This window comes from Ceratotherium simum, unplaced genomic scaffold (genome assembly GCF_057802395.1).
Source record: "Ceratotherium simum simum isolate JZ-2026a unplaced genomic scaffold, ASM5780239v1 HiC_scaffold_43, whole genome shotgun sequence".
Taxonomy (NCBI): domain Eukaryota; kingdom Metazoa; phylum Chordata; class Mammalia; order Perissodactyla; family Rhinocerotidae; genus Ceratotherium; species Ceratotherium simum.
This window is the reverse complement of record NW_028261259.1, coordinates 8375450-8387553: the sequence shown is the minus strand read 5'-3', so window position 1 is coordinate 8387553 and position 12104 is coordinate 8375450. Positions and strand designations below refer to the sequence as shown.

At 37.6% G+C, this 12104-nt stretch overlaps 1 pseudogene; it reads left to right on the top strand.

Moving 5' to 3' along the window:
- The first annotated feature begins 1033 nt into the window (after positions 1-1033).
- Positions 1034-11813, top strand: LOC147911539 (vomeronasal type-2 receptor 116-like; annotated as a pseudogene).
- Positions 11814-12104: the final 291 nt, after the last annotated feature.

The following is a 12104-nucleotide window of genomic DNA, read 5'->3' as shown; positions in this document are numbered from 1 at the left end:
CAAGTCCTAATCCTTCGAATCTGTGAATATGTTACCTCACATAGAAAGGAGACTTTGCAAGTGTGATGAAGTCAAGGATCTTCAGATGAGGAGATAATCCTGAATTATCTGGATGGGTCCAATATAATCACAAGGGTCTTTACAAGTGAAAGAATAAGTCAAGAATGTCAGAGTCAGAGAAGGAGTTATGACAACGGAAACAGAGATTGAAGTGGTATGAGGCTGTTACCTAGGAATGGGAGCAGCCTCTAGAAGCTAGAAAATGCAAAGAAATGGACTCTTGTCTAGAGCCTCCAGAAGGAATGCAGTCCTGCTGACACCTTGATTTTCACCAGTGAGACTCATTTTAGATTTCTGACCTCCCAAAGTATAAGATAATAAATTTGTCTTGTTTTAGGCCTCCAAATGGGTGGTAGTTTCTCAGAGTAGCAATAGGAAATTAATAAAAGTCCTATTTGTAACCCAATCTGAGTGTTTCTGTGTGACTCAGAATTACAGCATCCCAAAATTTTGGTTTTTAAAGCTGTATTCACCAATGAAAATAATATTTTAATATTAGAGCGACAAAAGCCTATGTTCTACTCTGCAATCTTCTGGAATTGCATGCTGTACCTTGTCAATTAAATTGTTTGAAAATTAAAGTTGGACTGAACTTAGACGTTGAAGAGAGGAATCAACCCAAAGATAGGCTTTAAACTTCACGGCCTATGATGGTTTTCTAATCTGTAAAGAAATAGATGAAAAGCTGCAAGTTTGCCTTGCTCCTTGGACTCTGAATTGTTTTTACTCTTTTAGAAAAAAATAGAATCATAAATTGCTTCTTCCTCTTTATTTTCTCCCTAAGACTATCTCCTTATTTATGATGGTGCATTTCCCTGCTTCTGCTAGTATGTGTTTCCTAAGTCTGTGAGGCAGGCAGTTTTAGAAAGATATATTGCAAGAGTTTTGATGATACCATTCTATATTCGACTTGCCCTTCCTCCAAGCTTTTCTTATGCACTTCCCTGACCTAGCTAGTTTCTTTGTATGGATCATGAACTTTTGCTTCATCTCATTATACCGGCACTTGGCCATGACCAACCTCATGTTGCTGGCCTGCATGAAGTAGTGCTTGACTTGTAAACAAATATGTAAATTGGTCCATTCCCCTTAAGCACCCTTCCAACTAACTCATTTTAGGACATTGGTCTACGTCTTTTGAGTGCAGAGCGGTAGTGCTGGATCTTCCAAGGTTTTGGGAACACCATGTGCACGTGCTTTGGATTCCAAAATCATGAAGAGACAGTAATTGCTCTGGAATGGACAAGTTGCTTGAGTGAAAATGCCATGCTTTTCCTCCTTGTTTTCCCACAGGAGTTACTCCTAAAGTGCATGACTTGATCATTATTTCTAATACTATGGCTTTGGTACAGGCTGAACTACAAAAATTATCGTTATGTCTTGGTCTTTGCTTTTGCCTTCAAGGAGATCAACAGGAGCCCCCAGCTGCTCTCCAACCTGTCTCTGGGTTTCCATATCTACAATTCCTTTCACAGTGATGTCAGCACCTTGGAAAGCACCATGAGGTAGTCATTGGGTTGGGGCCAGAAGATCCCTAAGTACACTTGCTAGGCACAGAACAAGGATGTGGCTGTCACTGCAGGAACCACACCAGCATTCTCTTCCCAGATTGGGACACTGCTGGAGCTCTACAAATACCACAGGTATGAGCATGTTGGGGGGATGGATCTGGAGGAACTGAAGTTTTCCTCCTTGGTGAAATTTTGTGGCCACTCAAGTGGAAAAGAAGAAAGTGTGTTTGCATATCTCCCTAATAGGAAAATACCTACCACAGATAGTTCTTGATATGGTGGATTCATTATTTTGGTGTGTGAAGCTGAGAAGGGATGAAGTAGCCTGAGGCTAGCATCATTGGCTAAAGCAGACCACAGTAGCTTCTGGAAATGTAGTTGCCCAAATTCCCTCAAAGGAGTGGAAGCTGAATATTCTGAAATAACCACACCTTAGTTATTTATCTTCTCGTTAGTAAAATTTTATATGTAAACATGTACTTAAAATCATTTTAGTTGGGCAAAAGTTCTGAACAGACATTTCTCCAAAGAAGATATACAGATGGCCAACAGACACATGAAAAGATGTTCAAAATCATTAACTACCAGGGAAATGCAAATCAAAACTACAATGAGATATCACCTCATGCCCGTCAGAATGGCTATAATTAACAAGACAGGAAACAACAAATGTTGGAGAAGATGTGGAGAGAAGGGAACTGTCATACACTGCTGGTGGGAGTGCAAACTGGTGCAGCCACTATGGAAAACAGTATGGAGATTCCTCAAAAAATTAAGGATAGAACTACAACATGATCCAGCTATTCCACTGTTGGGTATTTATCCAAAGAACTTGCAAATGCGTAAAGATACATGCACCCCTGTGTTCATTACAGCTTTATTCACAATAGCCAAGACTTGGAAGCCACCTAAGTGTCCATCAAGGGATGAATGGATAAAGAAGATGTGGTATATATACACAGTGGAATACCACTCAGCCATAAGAAATGATGAAATCCAGTCATTTGTGACAACATGGATGGACATTGATGGTATTATGCAAAGTGAAATAAGTCAGAAGGAGAAGGTCAAACACCATATGATCTCATTCATTAAGTAGTAGATAATAACAACACCAAAAAAAACACATAGAGACAGAGATTGGATTGGTGGTTACCAGAGGGGAAGGTGGAAGGGAGGCGGGCGAAAGGGATAATTCGGCACAAGTGTGTGGTGATGGGTTGTAATTAGTATTTGGGTGGTGAACATGATGTAATCTATGCAGAAATAGAAATATAATGATGTACACCTGAAATTTACACCATATTATAAACCAATGTTACTGCAATAAACACATTTTTTTTAAAAATGAAAAAATACTTAAAAAAATTTTACACTCTTCAAATGCTTTATGAATAGTCAGAAATTTAATCCTAATAAAAGACAATGAAAAGGTACCATTATTATGGGAATTTTTAGAGATATAGAAACTAAGATGGGTAGAGGTTATGTAACCTTCTCAAGATCGTGAAGCTAGTCATATTAGAGTCAGGATTTGAATCCAAGCAGTCTGGCTTCAAAGGCAAGCTTACACTCAATCACTTCTACCATCAGATAATATTGTTTCACATTCACAGTGTTATGGCCAAGAATATAAGTTTAGCTACCTGAGCATATGAATTTTCTGAAATTCTGCTTATGTTGTTTCCAGAGAACTCAATACAGAACCTTTTTACTCTTTTGATTCAGATAATCTATGGAGATATTGATCCTGTACTGAAAGGTAAGGACTAGATTTCCTCTCTATCAGATGGCTTCCAAGGACATATCTTTAGTCTTCAGTAGGGTCTCGCTGTTGATGCATTTTGGCTGGACCTGGGTGGGAAATTTAGTGTCAGTTGATATAAAAAGTGAGCAGTTCCTCTGGGTATTTAGAAGAGATGTGACTATGAACGGTGCCTGCCTGTTACTAAGATACCTGTGACCAAGAGGACGTACACTTCAAAAGATTGGACCTTCATTGCCAGAATCATAGGCTCATCAGCCAATACGTTTACCATGTATGCTGACACAAGTATACTAATAAGTGTGAGCATTGCAGGAAACTATTATTTAACCACTCAGAAGGTGTGGATCACTACATGCACAATGGGATTCTACTTTTATTCCACTTCACCACTTTTTAGATACTTACCATGGGAGTCTTTCCTTTGCACACCAGAACTTTGAGATATCTGGATTTAAACACTCTCTATGAACAGCTAGCCCCTCTAAATACCAAGAAGACTTTTTCTTTACCAAATTATGGCTTGAAATTTTTAACTCCTCATTTGCAGAACCTGAATGTGGAAAATTTTGGAGTGTCCACTCAATGTCTCCCTGGATTCTCTGCCAAAGGACAAAATAGACACGACCATGTCTGGATCCAGCAACTACACCTATCATGCTGTGGATGTGGTGGCCTGAGACCTCCATGAAATGCTTTTGATAAAAGCAGAAGTGGTGTCCATAATGGATGCAGGCCAGCTCATGTTTCTCCCTTAGCAGGTAAAATTTCTCCCTTAAATGTGATCCCATTATTGTTTTTTTAGGAGCCGAGAGTTATTTTATTTGAATATAGAATTGTGATTGTGACGTTGTGACAGATCAGCAGTGACTTGAGCATAATGAATTTCTGTTCTTTCTTTACAGGCTGCAAGTAAATCTCTAATAATTGTAGGGGCTAATTAGCAACAGTGTCAACTCTTTTAACTAGAAATAACCAATTAAAAACTTTCTCTGTGAGAGGTTTGTAAGATAAAACTTGATGACAATTCATCCCAGGGAGTTTAAAAATTCAGGGATTTGCAAAATCTACTTCTGGCCCTATCCCATGATATCTTAAATGCCACCGGGGATAGGACAATTTATTTGAACTTCCTACATTTTTCTAGAAAGGCTACTGATAGCTAAATAAGTATTTCCTCATTGAAATTTAAAATGATATTTGGAAGCAAGGAGATTGATTCCCTTTTTACAGATGAGAACCCCGATACGTTGAAATATATTTTAATTTCCCCAAGACTTTTTCAATTCTACTTAGAAGAACCTAGACTTTTATAAATCCAAAACCTATGCATAATGTGTCTTGAAATACTTGCTCTTACGTACATGGAAGTGAATGTGATGTCAGATCTTAATACACACATTTTATTGTGAATATACATTTATTTATGAATATAGAACTTTATATATATATATTTATGTAGTATATAAATATTAGTTATACATTTATATATAAATTATATCAATTAATGCATGAATATCCTTTACTAGTAGCTTTTATATCTTCTCTCTCATTTAATAAATTATTTTGTTCAACGTTAGTAAGGAGCAAGCTTTCTTTCTTTGTCTCTTCTTGAGTTCAAGGAAACTCCCTAGCACCCCTAAAGCAAACCTCATTGCTCAAGGTGCTCAGGTTTAGCTCTACAGCACTCCCTGGACATGAAATCTTCAGGAATGGTTTAAACAAATCACCATGTGCTCTCTGAGGGCAGACAAGAATGCCTTCTTCCTTAAGCATGCAGAATAGTAAACACTCCCCAAATTGAACTTATTCAGAAGATGACTAATATAGAGGGGAATAAATCTAATTGCTGGGCAACTGAGTATCCCCACCAGTTCGTATCTGAGTTTTCTGTCCTCACTTTCCATGCTCATTTCATTTCACAACTATGTCCGCCTTTAAGCTCCACCCATTCCTAAAAAACACCCAATTTAAAAACAGCACTGGAGCTCATGTGACACTGGATGAGAAAAGAAACTCTGTGTCATAGCATGAAATTCTGAACTATGTCATTTTCCTAAAGGTCTTGGACTTCAGGTGAAAGTAAGGGAGTTTGTTCCCCAGGATCCACGTGGTCAAGATTTCATCATACATGAGGTGCTGATAGACTGGGCCGTCGGATTCAAAAAGGTTGCAGAAAACACAATCTTGGATTAATTCTCCATCTACATCACAAGATAGAGACCGTATATGAAAATAATGGTGAAATTATTTAACTCATAACAAAATCCCAATTAATTGATATAATTTTTCTTACTGTCCAAGAGAGATTGAAAGTACACATTTAATTAAGGAGAAATTCCCAAATTTTGAAATGCTTTCTATGCTACAGCAGGACAGTGAGGCTACCAATTTAGTAGGAGGAGCTATTAAAAAATTGATGATTTAAATTCCCATTTAAGCTGAAAAAGTGTCAATCTCATTGCTTGAAAATTCATTGCTGTCCATGCTTGTGCCTTGAAGACATAACAGATGCTGACGATCTAGACTTTTGCTGACTTGTAGATACAATTCAAATTGTCTTTGGCCATTTGGTTTTCTTCTAGAAAACAGATTTTATTCTCTTTAACTAGAATCAAAAGAATTGACATTGAGGTTTTTTTTAATATTTAAATATTTTATTAATATTCCTTATATTTCCATCTCTTCATCCCACCTTTATACATTCTTGTAGAAAAATTCACCAACAGAAAAAAAGATTCCTTTTGCTCTTCCAGGAACTACATTCTTCCTCTTCATCAGATTTCCCTTTAAAACTCAGTCCTGTAAGTCATCCCTTAAGATGCTATATTATATCATTCAAGCCCGTCCCTGTGTCTTTGGTGTAGAATCTACCTGACATTAAATATATTACTAAATAAATTCAGTAATTGCAATTTGTACTAATCAAACAATTCTCATGTTAATGTATTGTATGAATTTAAATATTATTTATTATTAAGGTAAAATCTGCTTATAGTTCAAAAAAGTAATCCAGAAATACCATATTCAGAATCACATTTGGCAATAACAAATATGATTCATGATCAGATGCCCCATTTGCTTAAAACAAACAAGCGTCCTAGTCATTGAGATGGAAAATGTTTTAAATCGTTATGTATCTTCATGTTGGGAATTCTTTTCTGCAGATTGACCTTGATTTTATTTTGCTTTCCTTGGGTGCATCAATCATGTCATATCTTAGAGGTCATCTTTAAGAGAGTTTTTGAGATAATTTAGATAATATTATCAATTATTCAATATTATAAAATAATAAAATATTATCCAATTATATAGTATTGTTCATTATTATCAATAATTCTCGTCTTTCAAACTCCCCCCTATGGGTGTAGGATGTTCTGTCAGCCAGGATTCAGGAAAATCCCTCAGGAAGAGAGCTACCTGCTGCTTTGACTGTGTATTGTGCCGAGAGAGAGAAAAATGTAATCAGACAGGTATGAACTGGCAAAATTACACAATCACTTTCTCTCAGGTCTTCTTTGTCTCCAAATAAAATGTAAAGGGTCTGGGATTAACCAATAGCATCTCATTTCTTCTTTATTTTCTACTTTTTCATTCACTCATTCAGTACTTTCATTTAGGTAATCAATACATCATTTCCATCTTGGGAGTTACCTTGATCTGGCTTCTTTATACTCACATTGTTAGGTTCTGCTGAAACAGCTCTTCTCAAGGGAATACAGCTCTTAAACTACATGTTGTGTTAGGCAAACACTTAGAGATTCCGTAGCACCATATACTAATCTTGATCACAGAATAACACACATGGTATTAAGATGGAAGTAAGTGTGGCTGTCTTTAGGACATTCTTCCTATTCATATCTTTACACCCAAGGTGATGAGCACTGTGTCTTACAAATAGTAGGTGTGCAAAAACTGGAACTAAAGATTCAATAAATGAATGGATATATTATATTATTATTGCTCTGGTAGAAGATATAAACAATGAACCGAGCATGCAAACTTGATAAGATAAAGGCCCTGCTTTCCAAGAAATCATAGTGAGGTACATGTGAAAAAAGAATAGCAGGGCAATTTGAAAAGTGCCATAATAAAGGTAGTTAGAAGTTAGCAGAGTCAACAAGAGTAGATAGTCTTACTTGGATGAATCAGATAATTCTTCATGGAAAGCTGATGTTTGAGTTGAGTTTTTAAAAACATGTGGGGATTTGTCAGTTCAAGATGAAGAGGGATTCTTGGCAATAGAAGTTTGGACAACAAAAGTTATGCAGGATGAATAAGTTTTGGCAACCTACGGTCCAACATGGGCCTATAGTTAACAATATTGCATTGTAGACTTAAAAATTTATTAGAAGGGTAGATTTATGTTAAGTGTTCCTACCTCAAAAGAAAAAAAGTATTTTCAAAAAGGAGGTTAAAATAAAAAAAATAAAGAGGACAGGAGGAAGCATTTGGAGGTGATGAATCGGTTTAAGGACTTGATTGTAGTGATGGTTCCACGGGTGTATATTATCTCCAAACACATTAAGTTGTACACATTAAGTATGTACAGCTTTTTGTATGTCAGTCATACCTCAATAAAGTGTTTTGAAAATGTTTTTATGTGGTATATTCAGACATATGGAATAAGATTAGTATGGCTGGAATGAGATGATAAAAGACTGATCGTGGATGATAATGGAATAGGTAAATAATGAAAAAAAAACCCATCATATTTAAAGTACAATATTCCAGTCTTAACAAACAAAACAGCAAGGAATTCATACGTACTAATTACCAAAGTTATCTCTTGACATTGCCAAATGTTCTGTCCAGTAAAATAATGCATGAAATAACATATTACAGAAATAAATAAGGGCTGGAGGAGAGAGCATGTTTACAAATTATGTTTGTTGTTAGAATGCATCTGGCTATAAATTAAAAAGAAAACAAACTAAATGTGTGTTTTAAAAAATATTTATTATAGCCCATAGAAAAAACCAGAGTAATTTACTATGATGATTCTTTGTGCCAGAAAAAATAAAAGCACAGTGTTGCATTATAAAGATGGAGAGGGAAATATGTTTCATTCCATTTGTTATTTACTTAATGAATATTGTCATAAATATCACTTTTAAAAATAAAAAAAAGTGAAACAATTAAAAAAATGGCCAGAGAGAGAATGACTCCAGGATTAGAGAATTCAGCAGCTCAAAACTATAATCAAGCACACATGATGTTCTCATATTTTGTTCTATCATCTTGGGTTCCCAGCTTTCTCTTCATGCTGGGCTCCTTGTGGTCTCAAAGGCTGAGCTGTTTAAAGTATTATACCATAGTAAGCGAACAGAAAGATGAAAAAGAGTGGGCATCTACTCCCCCTGACTTTGTAAGAGTAACTCAAATCACATCCTCAAAGTGGGGCCAATTATAATTGATTTAGAGCTGTCAGCCTCCCCTTAATCACACGGCCTCATGGAAGAAGTTGATTGTCAAAGCACAACTGAGCTGCTGGTAGAAAGGGGATAGACGGGTCATGAATAGGCAACCAGTGGAATCTGCTTCAACGTTTACTTACATAATGCAAAAAATATTTTAAATTAGAATGCAAAAATATCTAATCAATTAGTGGGATCCAAAATAATGTATCAGGCCGGCCCTGTGGTGTAGTGGTTAAAATTCAGCATGCACCACTTTGGTGGCCCAGGTTCATGGGTTCAAATGACAGGCATAGACCTACACCACATATCAGCCATGCTGTGGTGGCCACTCACATACAAAATAGAGGAAAACTGGCACAGATGTTAGCTCAAGGCTAATCTTCCTCAATCAAAAGATAAATAAATAAACGAATAAATAATTAACTAAATAAAAAAAGATGAAATTAATGTATCAATAGTAATGATTTTCCCACATATCAATAGTAAAGTGTTTGATAATGCAGCATTAAATTCTCATTTCTCACTCTCAAAAACACAAAAACGTAATGCACAAAATACATTAGTTAGAATGTGTTCAGCTCAAAGTGATAAAGAACCTCATAGTGGCCTTAAATCATGACATTTGTTATTTATGTTACAAGAATTTCAGAAATAGACAGATGCAAAGGTTTTTCTTTTTTTCTATCAACCTTTTGATAACAAAGACTCAGGCTCCATATAACTTTTGCTTCAATATGCTTAGTGTGTTGGATTTTATTTCACAAGTGTCTGCCACTGCTCATCATCCACAGGGGAAAGAAAGAGGAAGAGTGAGCTATAGCATCCTATTAGATGCAGGTTTTATTTAATGCAAGAAAGAGACCATACAATCAGATTGTCATTGATTTAGGCCCATGGCGCATAGCTGACAAGTGAGGTGGAGCACACTCTGGCAAAAATTAGCTTAGATCTGCCACAATTGGCTTAGGTCACTCAAAATTGGGGTTCTAATAGCTAGGTATAATGGAGGAAGAGTACCTGTAGGTAGTTGCTGTATGTTATGCGAAGTATAGTTTTAATTTTTGCTAAAAATGTGTTTGAGAAATGCAAAAGAAAATGAATACATTTAGCGCCATTAAATTTCCCAAATGGAATGTCTGAATATTACAAAAGTCTGTATCCTTGTCTAAATAATTTTTTGCTTTACCGCAATTCAAACCACTTTATCAAAGGAATTTACTTTGAAAGTTAAGAATTTTACTACGTTTTTTATCAAACAAAAATCGAGTTAGAAAAATGGAGAAACAAGATTTATATAGAAAAGTGATTCAAAAAGAAAAGCTGTAATTACGGTAATTGCATTGTTCTAATATTATTTGTAGAAATAGGGACGAGAAAAGAATGCCCACTTTCAACAATAAGAATCGCTGCTTCATGCCCTAAGGTCAGAGATGAGTAGTTGTGACAGAGACCCTATGGCCCACAAAGCCTAAAATATTTGTTCTCTGTCACTTTACAGTAAAAGTTTGCCAAATACAAATTCATAGGCCAGGGTCTAGCCCTTGAATGATGGCTGATGGGCATGCCTGCATATGTGTTGCAGCTGCCTCATCCTCAGCTGAGATGACTTGTTCCCATGTGTTCTTCTTGCCTCACAGTGTTCCCCAGAGAGATTGAGCTCTAGGTGAGCACAGTGGTAAAGCACTTGATGTCCCTGATGCCCTGCCTCCCTTTCCCTGCCTCACTTTCCCAGTACCTCACTGGTGTGTTGCAAAATCCCCACCACCTAAAATATTCGCCCTTAATCCCTTAAGTTTATGGAAACATCCAACTAATACAAGACCAAAACTTGGAATTTCTGGAGGTGGATTATCACCTACTTGAAGCTAAAAGCATTCTGGCATAGAACGGTACTGTTTAATGTGAATATTTTTAACATAAGTCTCTGCAACTTTGTGTCTCACAACCAAATAAGGTGTGGGCAATCGGCCCTATAATACCAATGAGACTTTTGTTTTTTGTCTTGGGAATGTGGAAGAGTGGCTGACTGAAACACCAAGACTTTCCTTTCCTTTTCAAATAGAGATCAATGTATAGGGCGTCCAGGAAGCCAGTATGCAAACAATGAGAGAAATCACAGCCTGCTGAAACTTGTGACATTTCTGGCATTTGAAGATTCTTTAGGGAAGACTCTGGCTTGCACAGCTCCTTGTTTCTCTGTTGTCACAGCAGTGGTCCTTGGGGTCTTTGTGAAACACCGAGACACTCCTGTAATCAAGGCCAAGAGTTGGACTCTCAGCTACATGCTGCTCATCTCCCTCACTCTCTGCTTTCTCTGCTCCTTACTCTTCATCGGCTGACCCAACACAACCACCTACATTATTCAACAAATCACATTTAAAGTTGTTTTTACTGTGGCTGTTTCCACTGTCTTGGCCACAATTATTTCTGTTGTGGTGGCCTTCAAGGTCACTTCACCAGGGAGAAGGATGTGGCAGTGTTTGGTGTCAGGGGCACCTAACTTCATCATTCCCATCTGCTCCTTTATCCAGCTGAGTCTCTGTGTGATCTGGCTGGAACCTCTCCTTCTTCATTGACACAGATGCACACTCTGAACACGGCCACATCCTCATTGTGTGCAACAAGGGCTCAGTCACTGCCTTGTACTGTGTCCTGGAATACCTGTGATCCTTGGCCCTGGGCAGCTTCACTGTGGCTTTCCTGGCCTGGAACCTGCCTGACAACTTTAATGAAGCCAAGTTCCTGAAGTTCAGCATGCTGATGTTCTGCAGTGTCTGGGACACTTTCCTCCCTGCCTGCCACTGCACCAAGGGCAAGGTCATGGTGGCCGTGGAGAGCCTCTCCATCTTGGCCTCAATTGTGGGGCTATTATGCTGCATCCTTGCCCCCAAGTGCTACATTAACTTCTTAAGGCCAGAGAGAAACCCATCAATAAGGTTAAGGAATACAACTGGTTCAGGTGAAAATAATCAATATATATATTTTTTCACCAGAATTTGCATACACCTGAAAAATAAACTACCAAATTTTGGCAAGCAGACTTTAAGTACCAAGTAAAGGGCCGGCCCCGTGGCTTAGTGGTTAAGTGTGCGTGCTCCGCTACTGGTGGCCCGGGTTCGAATCCCGGGTGTGCACCGACGCACCGCTTGTCAGACCATGGTGAGGTCACGTCCCACATACAGAAACCAGAAGCATGTGCAACTATGACATACAGCTATCTACTGGGGCTTTGGGAAAGAAAAAAGGAGGAGGATTGGCAATAGATGCTAACTCAGAGCCGGTCTTCCTCAGCAAACAGAGGAGGATTAGCATGGATGTTAGCTCAGGGTTGATCTTCCTCACACACAC